The sequence below is a fragment of the Schistocerca gregaria genome, chromosome 7 (genome assembly GCF_023897955.1).
Source record: "Schistocerca gregaria isolate iqSchGreg1 chromosome 7, iqSchGreg1.2, whole genome shotgun sequence".
NCBI classification, from domain to species: Eukaryota; Metazoa; Arthropoda; class Insecta; order Orthoptera; family Acrididae; genus Schistocerca; species Schistocerca gregaria.
Genome location: NC_064926.1, coordinates 313,347,131 through 313,359,219, shown reverse-complemented (window position 1 = coordinate 313,359,219; position 12,089 = coordinate 313,347,131).

Below are 12,089 nucleotides of genomic sequence, written 5' to 3'. Positions count from 1 at the left end.
AAAGAAACAGTGAATCAAATTTTGCCTCACCCCGCGTTCTGTTGCCGTGGCACCTAGTGCTTCCCTCTTGCATGGCAGGCATTTTCAAAATGACGAGGCATTGATGGATCGTTTGTTGAACGGTCAGAATGGAGACTTCCACGACCATGCTCTCCGTTAACTGTTCCATTATTCGGAATTCTATCGAATTGAAGGAAGACTATATGGAGAAGGACCAACATCTTCTTGAAGTGTCATCGCCACAACTTAAGTTTAGCAAGATAATGAATAAAATTTCATTACTAAATCTCATATGTTACGGGAATTTTATTTTCTTGGGAAGAGGTCTGGAACTGGGAGACACATTTTCAGAATAAGACTGTATACGTTTTCTTATATAAGCAACACACGCAGAGTGTTCTTGGAAATTTATGTGCAGAGTGTTTCGTATATCCCTACCAGTAGGTATTTAGAGTGATTCTTCAGGTCCTACCAGCGGGTATTTATGCAACCCACAATGCCTTTGAATACCACGCACAAGATTTTCGTATTCTCTCATTTGCCATGTCAAACAATTAGACCCACAGAGAAACTGAACATGACCTTTTTGTGGGATATTTAAGATAGTCAAATATTGTGCTGGGATACGTTTTTGATAGCGGCGATAGTTCTCGAATTAATCAAGACAGAGTCACCAAAGTAATTTTCAAATGTGTTTTCCTCGAATAACGGGAAGACCGTAGACTCCAGTAAAAACATATCCCATTTCCCGGTATAAATTTAACTACATTAAATATCTTACAAAATGATCCTGATCCTTCTCTGCGTAGGACTAATAGTTGGAGCATAACGAGCAAGAGAATATGAAAATGTCGCATGTGGTTTCTGAAGGCTTTGTGAGTTGCATAAAACCCTTCAGTAGGGGCAGCTAAATAATCGTGTATTTACTTAAAGGTACCAAACAGAGGTGTCTGGCCAGCAAACAGGCACGTGCATATTTGAGAGGAGTAGGTTACAAATCTCATTCAGTCATCATGATGTAGGAAATCCATCTGACTACTGGAAACCTACATTAGTTAAAGGGACTGCCGTGATGTTTCTATCAGTAGATACTCAGTGGATTTCATCCCACTGTCCTGACCTAGTTATCAACTAGTGGTAATTCCTTTGTGCGGATAAGTGTATAGTTGTACAATGCAGTTTTCACAGCCAGTGTTTGTGTCTTTGGTGAATTTTATTTTTTGGACATTGCGCCATTTCCCAGGGCACATCTCAGTGCGAAATGCGTAGTAGTCGCCTTGTGTTATGGAGCTTGCAGTGGGCAAGAATAAGATCTTTTTGCTTTATTTAGCACTAAGATCCACAAACTTGTCTAGTTTTATTTCTACTTCAAAAGCTTATAAGGATTCAAATTACACAAATTATGGGACCAAGTGCAAAATAAAGCGAACAACCCCAATTCTTCCCCGCTATTAACACTGAGGACGTCATAAATTTTAGTTACTCTTCTGTTTTATCAATTGATAAGAAAAGATTTATATGAAATTATGCTGTCGATTTTTCGACGGGTGCCCACCCAGTCATTTTAAAGATAAAACTGCAGCAGGCAAGCGCTGTGTAGGGGACTTTAAGAAGTCGATTTGTAGAGTAATTCGGGAAACATAATACACGCATACGTACGAACACACACACACACACACACACACACACACACACACACACACACACACACACACACACACATACATACATTATACAAACTAGCCCGATCACACGAGGAAAGATGCTCGACGTCAGATGTTATGGACAATGGACAGTGAAAATTAATAACCGACGTCCGAGATGGCATTAACAATATATCTCTGTTTTTCAGTAAGGCAGAGAGCAGGACTCCAGGCAAAATTGAAACAAAAGCCTCCATGTCTATTTATAAGCTTACACGCCAATTTAACTTCAACTGCTTCCTACTAATAGCATCCCAACAGCTGGAAGTACATGCCAGAATCTCCGTGTTGTTATATTCCACGGGATGGCCGGTGCCAAGACAATTTTTTTCGTGGTTGTTGAAAGCGTATAGTGAAGTTTATACTTATGCTTATGCTCAGTACACCAGTCCTTCAGAGTGCTGATAGTCTGACCAATGTATGACATGCCACAGCAGAAAGAAATACAGTAGACATTCTCGTTACGCCAATCAATATTACGGAACCTAATCTTAAATGGTTGTCAAGGAACATATTTCACATCATATTGTCGGAAAATACAACCAACTCTGTTGGAAAACCTCTCTACATTACTAAAATGGCCCTAGACGTTAGTGCTACCTCGGTTTTATCATCATTCACGGTTGGTCGATAGCGCAATGCACGTCTGATCTGTCTTTCACTATAAACATTCTGACGAAAGGCGACCACAAGAGCGGCTAACTCAACTGACAACCTCTTCAGCTCCTCGATGATTTGGGCCCTGTGAAACAAGGTACAAATTATACTTTCACATTGAGATGGATGGTGACAACTGTCAGCCTCTAGGTACGAGTTAGTGTGAATAGGCTTTCAATAAACAGCACATCCCGGCGTACCATCAACGTTACCCCTGACCAACACATCAAGGAAGGGAATGTAGACATCGTGTTCCACCTCCATGGTCCAGCAAATATTTGGGTGGATTGAATTTAGCTGTTCTAAAAAGCTGTTCAGAACCTCACTGCCCTGAAGTTAAACAGAAGTATCGTCTATATATATATGGAAAAAAATGCCGGTTACAAGTCACCGGCTCCAAGGCACGTTCCTCGAAGTCTTCAATTAACAAATTGGCAATAATGGGTTACAGTGGGATTCCCATTGCAACTCCATCTGTTTTCTCATAGTAACTGATCACTGAGTCCAATGCAATTGTAGGTCAACGCATGTAGAAATAGGTTCATCTGTTCAACAACGTGCCTAACCTCAATTAGCCATAAAGAATCACACAGAAGAACGCAGGTAAAAAGAGAGAGAGACCACATCAAAACGAACCAGAATGTCAGAGTAATTCAGACACATGCCCTCTAAACGATGTAGGAAATCCATCGAGTTTTTAATGTGATGCTGACTCAGACCTATAAGTGGGGTCAAGGGAGTAGCAACGTGTTTTGGTGCACAGTACGTCGGAGTACAAATTTTACACGCAGTTGTTCTAAGTAGGAAACATTGTGGACCTTTTGAAGGCCATATGACCGAGGGGGAACAGCACAATAATAATTAAGACTCCTGAAAGTCTGCTGCGATAAAGAACTTTTTTCATGGAGCCATTATTCTTTCTTTCAGTAATTTTTGTTGGGTGAACTCTAAGTGAACGTAAAGCAACCTTCTCTGCTGCTGTTATACAAGGGTTGTCCAGAAAGTAAGTTCTGGTCTGTCACTAAATGGAAACCCTAGTGAAAATCAGAAACATTTTGTTTACAACATTTAGATACACTTTCCAAATACTTCTCTACGTAGTCGCTGCTCCGACTTAGACGTTTTTCGGAGCGTTATACCAATTTTCCAACAGCATCGTCATAGAAGGCAGCCGCCTGTGCTTTCCGATAATTCTCTACGTTGGTCTATACCGCGTAGCCTATCCAGCGTTTCATGTGAACAGAGATGATACTCAATAGGAGACAATTAGGGTTGTGTTGTGGGTGACCGAACACTTCACATCGAAAAGGCTGCAGGAGCGTCTTCACTGCACCAGAAGAGTGCGGCTGAGAATTTCCATGAAGAAGGAAGTGTGTGGCAGTTGTGTTAGGTGGGCTGCATTCATTAAGGCGAAGCTTCTCAGCGGGCCCTCCCACATAGCGAGAGACATCGTTGTTCTAGGCACCTTTACTCTCTCACAGTGCGTCACAACTGAAAAGAGCGTCTTGAAGTGATCGACGGTCATATTAGAGACACTACCCACACATCTGAGCTAAGCTTCATCGGATTTTCAGTGTGGTGTCCATTTCGCGACCGGTCGAAGCTCACTTTCTGGGCAACCCTTGTATTACTGTTGGGTGGACGTGCTCCTATCAATACATGACATCCCTCTCTCTTAGTCTCCTCGGCAATATCAGGAGATGGTTTAGAGACAGCCTAACTGGCAAAAGCTTGGGTGTCGGTGCTAAGTTTAAAATTTTCCTTAGAATATATAAAGCTTCGTCGTCTATTGTTTTCACCGTGAGATTTATCACACAACGCCTAGATACAGCGCCAGATTCTGAGCCACCGAAACATTAAGAAGTTTCCAGTGGCCGGGAAGTTGCAGAATGAAATTCCCAGTCAGAATTCGACCATGAAGCATCGTCCACCCTATCCAATGATAAAGCTAAAGTTTTTGAAGTAATCATTAAATTAAGCCGAAATCATTCCTTCGAACAAAAATCCATCTGATGATGAGTGTAATAGATCATTTCACGAACAAGAGCTAGCTGAGCGTGTTGCATGGTGCGACTGACGGCAGAATTAATATGATGCATAACTTTGGCTAACGTTGGATGAATATTTTTCAGGACATTCATTGCGTTAGTGTAGTTTTTGTAAAGATCGATGAAATGTTCATCCGGACGTGCATGCACTTTAGTAGGAACAGACACTGGTGATGATGTATAGCCGTATTAAATCGTGCACTGTATTTGTAAAATCCTACAGACGTACAATTTATCCCGAAGGAACATTGTATATGAAGTTTAGAGACACTGCCAAATACAGACACTGCACTAATATATTTCATGCCAATGCCAGGAAAATCTGACGAGAACACTGAGTGAGCCCCTTCCTGAGCGGCTGTGAGATAGCTACCGTTTGCAGACACTGGTACATATGAAAATTTAGGTGTGTCCCTGAAGAGTGCTCTGGTAACCGAATCTCTTAAGACGACTCTTCGCGTGAAACAGGAAATTCGGTTTCGAGTGCCAGTACGGCACAAACTTTTAATTTGTTTCAAGTAAATTGTATATCTCTGATGTGAGGAGAAAACGGTTAGAGTGAGTGTACTTCGTGAGATTATAGACTGTCCATTTATATGAAGCTTTATTGGAAATAATGTAACTGAGTAGATGCCTGATCATTTTCTACCAAAAGATCTCGTTTTACGTCCGAAATGTGTTGCTGTGGAGAATGTGTTTCGACCAAGACACTAAATTCTGTAAATTGCACACAATTCTCATACTGATCTCGTAAACACCGTAAGATTAGACTATGCATCTATTCACTTATCCCAGTAATCATCAAGAACTAAGTAATTCTGTAGTCAAGATGTGGTAACATGACTCAAAGTAATATCTGAATATAACCTACGTAGTTTTTAGAGCTGTCACATTCATTTTACCTTGGCCATGAAGCGTGAACCAATACCCAAGAAGCAGCTTTAATTCTATTGGTCGGCGCCCAGAAACTAGTGCTGGATGCCGCAATTTACACGCGCGACCGTATCAAACAGTAAGGTTTGCAACTCACTTTGAACATAACACTGCACACCATTTGTAACACTTCCCTCCAAAAGACACACAAAATACGTGCAACTGCAGTAGCCGTATTTTAAAAGAAACTGATAATTAAAGTAAAAGAAAAATACTTATAACTAATTGTGGGTCAACAAAGTTATGTTTGAAACTAATAGGTCACTTCTATCAATTTTATTTATGAAGTGATTCTTAAGAAGCGGAAAAGAAAGAAAGTAGTTATATAACGAATTATATCATTTACAATCTGAACTTCTGCATTCTGTTAGTGTGTATCTGGGGATAGGGCACAGCAATGCATTTTGTCTGTTTGTTGTTGGAGCAGTATGCCGACCTGTTGAGATGACAGAGGCGGCTCGTGATGTTGCAGATGAAGTTATTACAGCAACTCAGCTTATTGTATTTCCACAGTGAAATATTCAAATGAATCCTCTTGTTGATAAGGCTGCAAAGTCATCCTCAATGGCATTTAACAGGCCACTGTGTCAGTAAGCGTAATTGTTGGTGATAACACACAGGCTTAACAAGTGCACGTTTATTACTCGTTATACACACCTAGTTCTTGTTTCAGTACCTTATACACTGTTCGTGATAATTTCTGACTGTTCGGCAGGTTTGGAAATTACTGCCACTATTGAAAACTCACGCTCAGTAAAATCGTTCTTACATCAGATCCACATTGTAATTATGTTCAAAGAGACAGTTAAGGCTTCAAACACTCGGCTGTTCATTAAGAAGTCAAATACATTACAGTTTATGGATCCTTGGCTCTCGCGATGCAGTTCAATATAAAAGCAGTTTCACTTACACGGTAGCAATAACTATAATGTCTATTCGTGAAAGCATTGTCAGTACCGTTTGCGACACAGTCCTTTTAGTATTACTCAAACCTTACGAAATTTTTGTTCATAATGATCACTGCAACATTCAATACGCACCGCGGATATAATCCGAAATGCCAGTCGTTATGTTCCACCATTCACTGTCTCGGTAAGATTTTGCATCTCAAGCCAACAACGCGCATTGCTCCATATTGTAGTACACGCACTCACTCACTTATTCTCTCCCACTGCAAATCGGTGCTCCACTGTCACTCTCGATATCTGTCTCAGTGCTTTCATGCTTGTGATTTACAAAACAGTTACAAATTCAAATAAAATAAACAAAAGAATTCAAAGTCTTTCCATATCAAGTAATATTAAGAAAATTATTCTCATCCATTATAGATAACAAATAAAATGCACTAATTTTTTTAACATTATTATCAATTATAGCTCTGCTAAGCCACCCAAGACATGAAACGTTAGTCTAAGAAAAAGAAAAAAATATATATAAAAGGAAAAAATTACCTCTCTCTAATGGCTATATTTTCACACGTGCCCCACATTTTGTTGTGAGCTATTCGCAAGAACTTATGAATATAAAAATGTTCTCTACGGACGTGACATATTTTAGAAAATGTCATAGTTTCTGTGAGTATTAAGCTGTAATAATCAAAATTACTGTTTGAAACTTTAGGCATTAATGATTAACTAAATAACACGAAAATTAGTTGGTAGTTTTCTCAGCATTAACGAACACAGTACCTTACAAACTTCGACATTAGGCAAACAAATCTTTCAAATAATCATGTTGTACACTCTAACAATAAGCAATGTATGAACTGCTATTTCAAAGTTTACAATAACTTTACACATTGGTGAACACTGACATACCTATCAGTTGTCACTTTTTATCATTTACCTTCGAATGTCATTGTGAGTTATCCATTTTTCGCATTTCGGTATTTCCGCTTATTAACATTTACATACTCTTGATTTCTATTCATAACGCTATTCTGCATATTCATTGTTTTACCCATTCCTCTTTTGTGTTGCTGTTGCATGCAATATTATCATTTTATTTTGTACATTTCGAAAGTTACATTTCCGTGAGTCCATCGGCTTGCCTAAAGCTACAAATTAATTATTCCGTCATAATACCACAAATCTAACACCCAATATCATCTTGTACTTTCTTTTACCAAATCATCCCCTATGCTAAAAAGACCAGAATAACAGAAGTCATCTTTAAATATGTTCCTCATTTATCACCAATGTTCGAAACGTGTCCACCATTTGGATCACAATTCTTGCAATTATTAACTACCATATTCATGAAATTTTCATTCTTTATCTTCAAAAGGGAAAAAATTACGCAATCTATTATTCCTCATCATTACGTTATGGCGAGGTACCTAACAAGTACAATTTATAACATATCTTACCTCTCTTCTTATGTCCTTTTTTTCTATTTCTCTCAATCTAATGTCCCTACCATCATAATTTCGCATCTTACAATACCGATTTCCTCATCATAATTTCGCATCTTACAACACCGATTTACTCATGAACTATTATTCTCATTTACTCCAGTTTCACACTTTCATTCAAACGTATCTGCAAAACAGTCACACTCCCAAACTACTCCCCTACACATACCTATTACGCATAATTAACTCCTTCCTATTTTCAGTCATTATTCGAACACAGAAACAAAATATTAATTTTTTTGTTATTCCTGTTCAAATTACAAAGCCCAGCCCAAATTTCTCTTTTCAAATATAGCACCACTAATGAACCCATTTTGCCTTTTATTGCTTGTCCTAAATTTCCTTCTTAAAGCTGTTCACAAACATTTAGCTTATTCTTGTTGTTTTCACCCTGTCACTTATTTATCTATTCATTATCATCAGGAACTATGTCTTATTTGTAGGATATTTTCATATCGAGTTGTATCTACCAGATTCTTACTCTAAGCAGTTTCACAGTTGAAGAGATGTTTTTACAGATATAAAGGAGAGTAGAAGAGTTGGAAGCAGTGTAGAGAAGAAAGAAACAGTACTGCAACAGCTTGTGGTCGTATTCACACTACTGCACATATTTACTAAAGAGTAGTTAACTCCCTGAGTTTTACTTCGTCACAGCTGATCGTAATTTAACCATTCCACTTGGGTCCCACAATTCATGGTCTTTATCACAGTTTGCATTTACCTCCAGACAGCAGCAAGATTGTCATTTACCAATGTCCACCACCCTGTTCAAGAAATCCTTGAATCTATAGATCTAACCTCCCACACTACATCTCTTCTGACAAAGCAAGTTCTTTATCAACGCTTCAAAAAATTACTTCTTTTCCATCGAATGTCTGTTTGTTCTAATTTGCTAATCGATCCCTGACTATATTCATTCACACATTACATTGACTTCGTATCATAGACTGAATATGTTCGACAAACTTTCATCACATCGTTCTGTTTCTCATAGAACCACGACACATTCAACAGTTCTGTGTCAAGTTCCTGAAATTATTTGTACCTCTGGAGCATATTCTCCCCATTTCAATATTTTTTTTAAAGTTAGCACAACCTCTTCTGAAGCTGCAGAATGAGGTTTTCACTCTGCAGTGGAGTGTGCGCTGATGTGATACTTCCTGGCAGATTAAAACTATATGTCGGACCGAGACACGAACTTGGGAACTTTACCTTTCGCGGGCAAGTGCTCTACCATCTGAGCATCCAAGCACGAATCAGGTCCCGTCCTCACAGCTTCAATTCTGCCCGTACTTGGAAGTATCCCCAGGATCATGACAGGAACGTGTTTACAAAAAGATTTTAACTGGTGTACTATTCTTATGAATTTAAAAAGTCTTTTATGTAACGTCTACAGTATTTTACCAGATTTAAACCATAATAAGAACAACTAATTGGTTACTCGCTGACGAGATTGGGTAACACATGACTCACAAGTCCTGTGTCCTTAACTGTCCCATTAATACCCGCACAGTACATCACGATCACTTAGAACATCCTGGAAGATAATAAGGTCAATGCCGACTGTACGAAAACTATTATGTACTGAATTAAATTCAGACTGTAAAGGTATAAAGCTTCAGTTCATTCCGCTCCTATGTTATACTTAAATTTTTCTTGCCGCTCATGATTCCATATTGACCTATGTCTGTTGTAGAAATTCAGTTTTCTTTTCTCTAGTTGCAGAATGCAGCACTGAATTGCAATGCAGTTGTATGATTATTTTCGTCCAATATAAAGAACGCAAACGTTGATATTTAATTTTATTGTAGGACTGATTCAGTACGCGACAGCATGATACGAAATGGAGGGAGTATTTCTTTGTAAGTGCGCATGAAACTGGCGTCTAGCATCGCCGTGGAGGGCTACAGAGATGTCGGCGCTAACAAGCAGACATCAAAAAGGCAAGCGAGGCTAAAAATAGGAATAGCTCCGTCCTTTCATCTTGTTGACAGTGATGAGCTGATAACTGTACCCAATTTGTCACACTGTATTGGGCAAACTGAAGGAAATGTTTTCCTACATCTCTTCCTTGTCAGAGTAGGATAACTTTGTTTCTGAGGCTATGCTGCGCTGTCTAAAATATAAATCTTCCTTTTGCTACGTTCTGTGCAATTGAATGTACTGCTTGGAAATCTATTCGCCACAAAGCCTATATGTATTTGTAATTATCCACGACAGAATGTGGCGCCGTGTTAGGGAATAGTTTATTAATATTACCCCAGAGGCGGAAAACTGCGAGAGTAGAAAGAAGTGTCCGTCCAAACGTTCTTTTAATATGCACGAGGTGTTAGACGAGACATATGCTTGTTGTGTTTCATATATATTCTTTCCCAATTCGTTTTTTTTAATGTTAAGTAATAATCACTGTCTACTCCATTATTGCAGAATAGGGCGACAGTTTGTAGCATAACTTTATTAAAAGAACTCTATAACGCAGAACAGAAGAGATTGGAAACGACCTTGCACTGCGTTCATTTGGCGAGATTATTGTTTATAACCAAAAATTCTGCTTTAATATCCGAAGGTTCACTGAGAGAAATGCCGTGGGTTTGAAAAGTATATGGGTTTAGCTATGTTAAATTAATTAACGTTGTGTTCTGCGTTGGTCAGTTTTTGTTTAGCGTAAGTGTTGATATGCCTTCCAAATTTCGTTTTGTGTGCCACAAGCAGTTACTTAATGTGCGTTTTCGTACTATACGTGTTACTCATGTAACCACTGAAAAGTAATGGTCGTGTCGTCTTCTCAGCCAAGACATCATAGGATTTGCGTGCTGATAATCTGATCAGTAACACGTTACATCAGCTACTGGATGAGTTAAAAAGTCATAAGGAGTAAGTTACCTCCGACAGTGACGAAAAACGTGAACCTGAAAATACTGAAGGTAATACACCTTGTCGGCAGGAAGAGCATCCGGTCACTCTGTACCACAAACATGCCAAATTCTAAGAGGCAACTCCGTTAGATGCGGTATGAAGGCCAAAGAAGAAGAAGAAGAAGTGAAGTTACTACGCCCATACCTGTAAGTGTGGCTGCAGAACCTAGTATTTCCGCGAATACTGAATCCAAACGTGATTTCCAAGAAACTCAGCGTTTTTCTTTTTTTTTGAGAGGGAGAGAGAGAGAGAGAGAGAGAGAGAGAGAGAGAGAGAGAGAGAGAGAGAGAGACTGAGAGAGAAGTTGTATGCAAAATCTTTCTAGTTGCTCTGACTAATAACTGCGACCACAACGTAGTATTTAAGTAGAGGCCAGACAAACATCTTGTTCCTCCTGCAGACTGGAAATGGCGTCTTCATTACAAGCAAGAGCAACAGTCAGGATGATTTCTCCAGTGCGAACTCCTGTTTTTTGTCGGAGTCTGTCACCGAAACGCTTGCCGAGGTAGTAACATGTTTGCTGATTGTTTTAATAGTAGCGAAATGACTTTTTATGTCGTTACTGCCAACGGCTGAATGCGAGGGAAAACTGCAGAGGATGATTTTCCTTGGGCAAGTGCGTCTTCAATATGGCTTAATGCTGATGGAATCATCCTGTTAGAAATATTCCTCATTCGGATCTTTTCGGACGGGGGTTACTCAAGAAGGAGTCGTGAGAAAAGCTCTGATTTTCTGTCGGAGTCCTTCACCGAGATGTTGTAGGTGGAAGTAATTCGTTTACTGATTCTTTGCCACCAGCTGTGGCCGAGCGGTTCAAGGCGCTTCAGTCCGTAATGGCGCTGTTGCTATGGTCGTAGGTTCGAATCCCGCCTGGGGCATGGATGTGTGTGATGTCCTTAGGTTAGTTAGGTTTTAGTAGCTCTAAGTTTAGGGGACTGGTGCTCTCAGATGTTAAGTCCCACAGTACAGAGAGCCATTTGAACTGATTCTTTTCGGAACGAACTCTCTTGAAATTTTAACAGTCAACTGTTGGCTTCAACACTGCCTTTCTCGTGGCGTCAACGACTAGAATTCCTTGTACATTTCTGAAAGGCTCTTGATCTTACTAAAGTATGCTATGGCGAAATGCTCTGCACTTCGCTGGATCTTCTCAACCTCTTCTATTAACACAACATGAGAAGGGTCCCAGGCTGATGAAAATATTTTATAATCGCTCTAACGAGTAAGGGTAAGCCACATGTTTCGCTGTTAAAAACCACGTACTTAATAATTTTGATTTCTGAGACTGTCATCTGATTTTTTCATGAGGTATTTCCAGTTCAGGTCGCACCGTTCGGTCACCGTTGGATATTTTATGGTAGTTACTGTTTCCAGCGGCTTATCTCCTAGTTATGCGCAACAGATTATATTCGTGTGTTC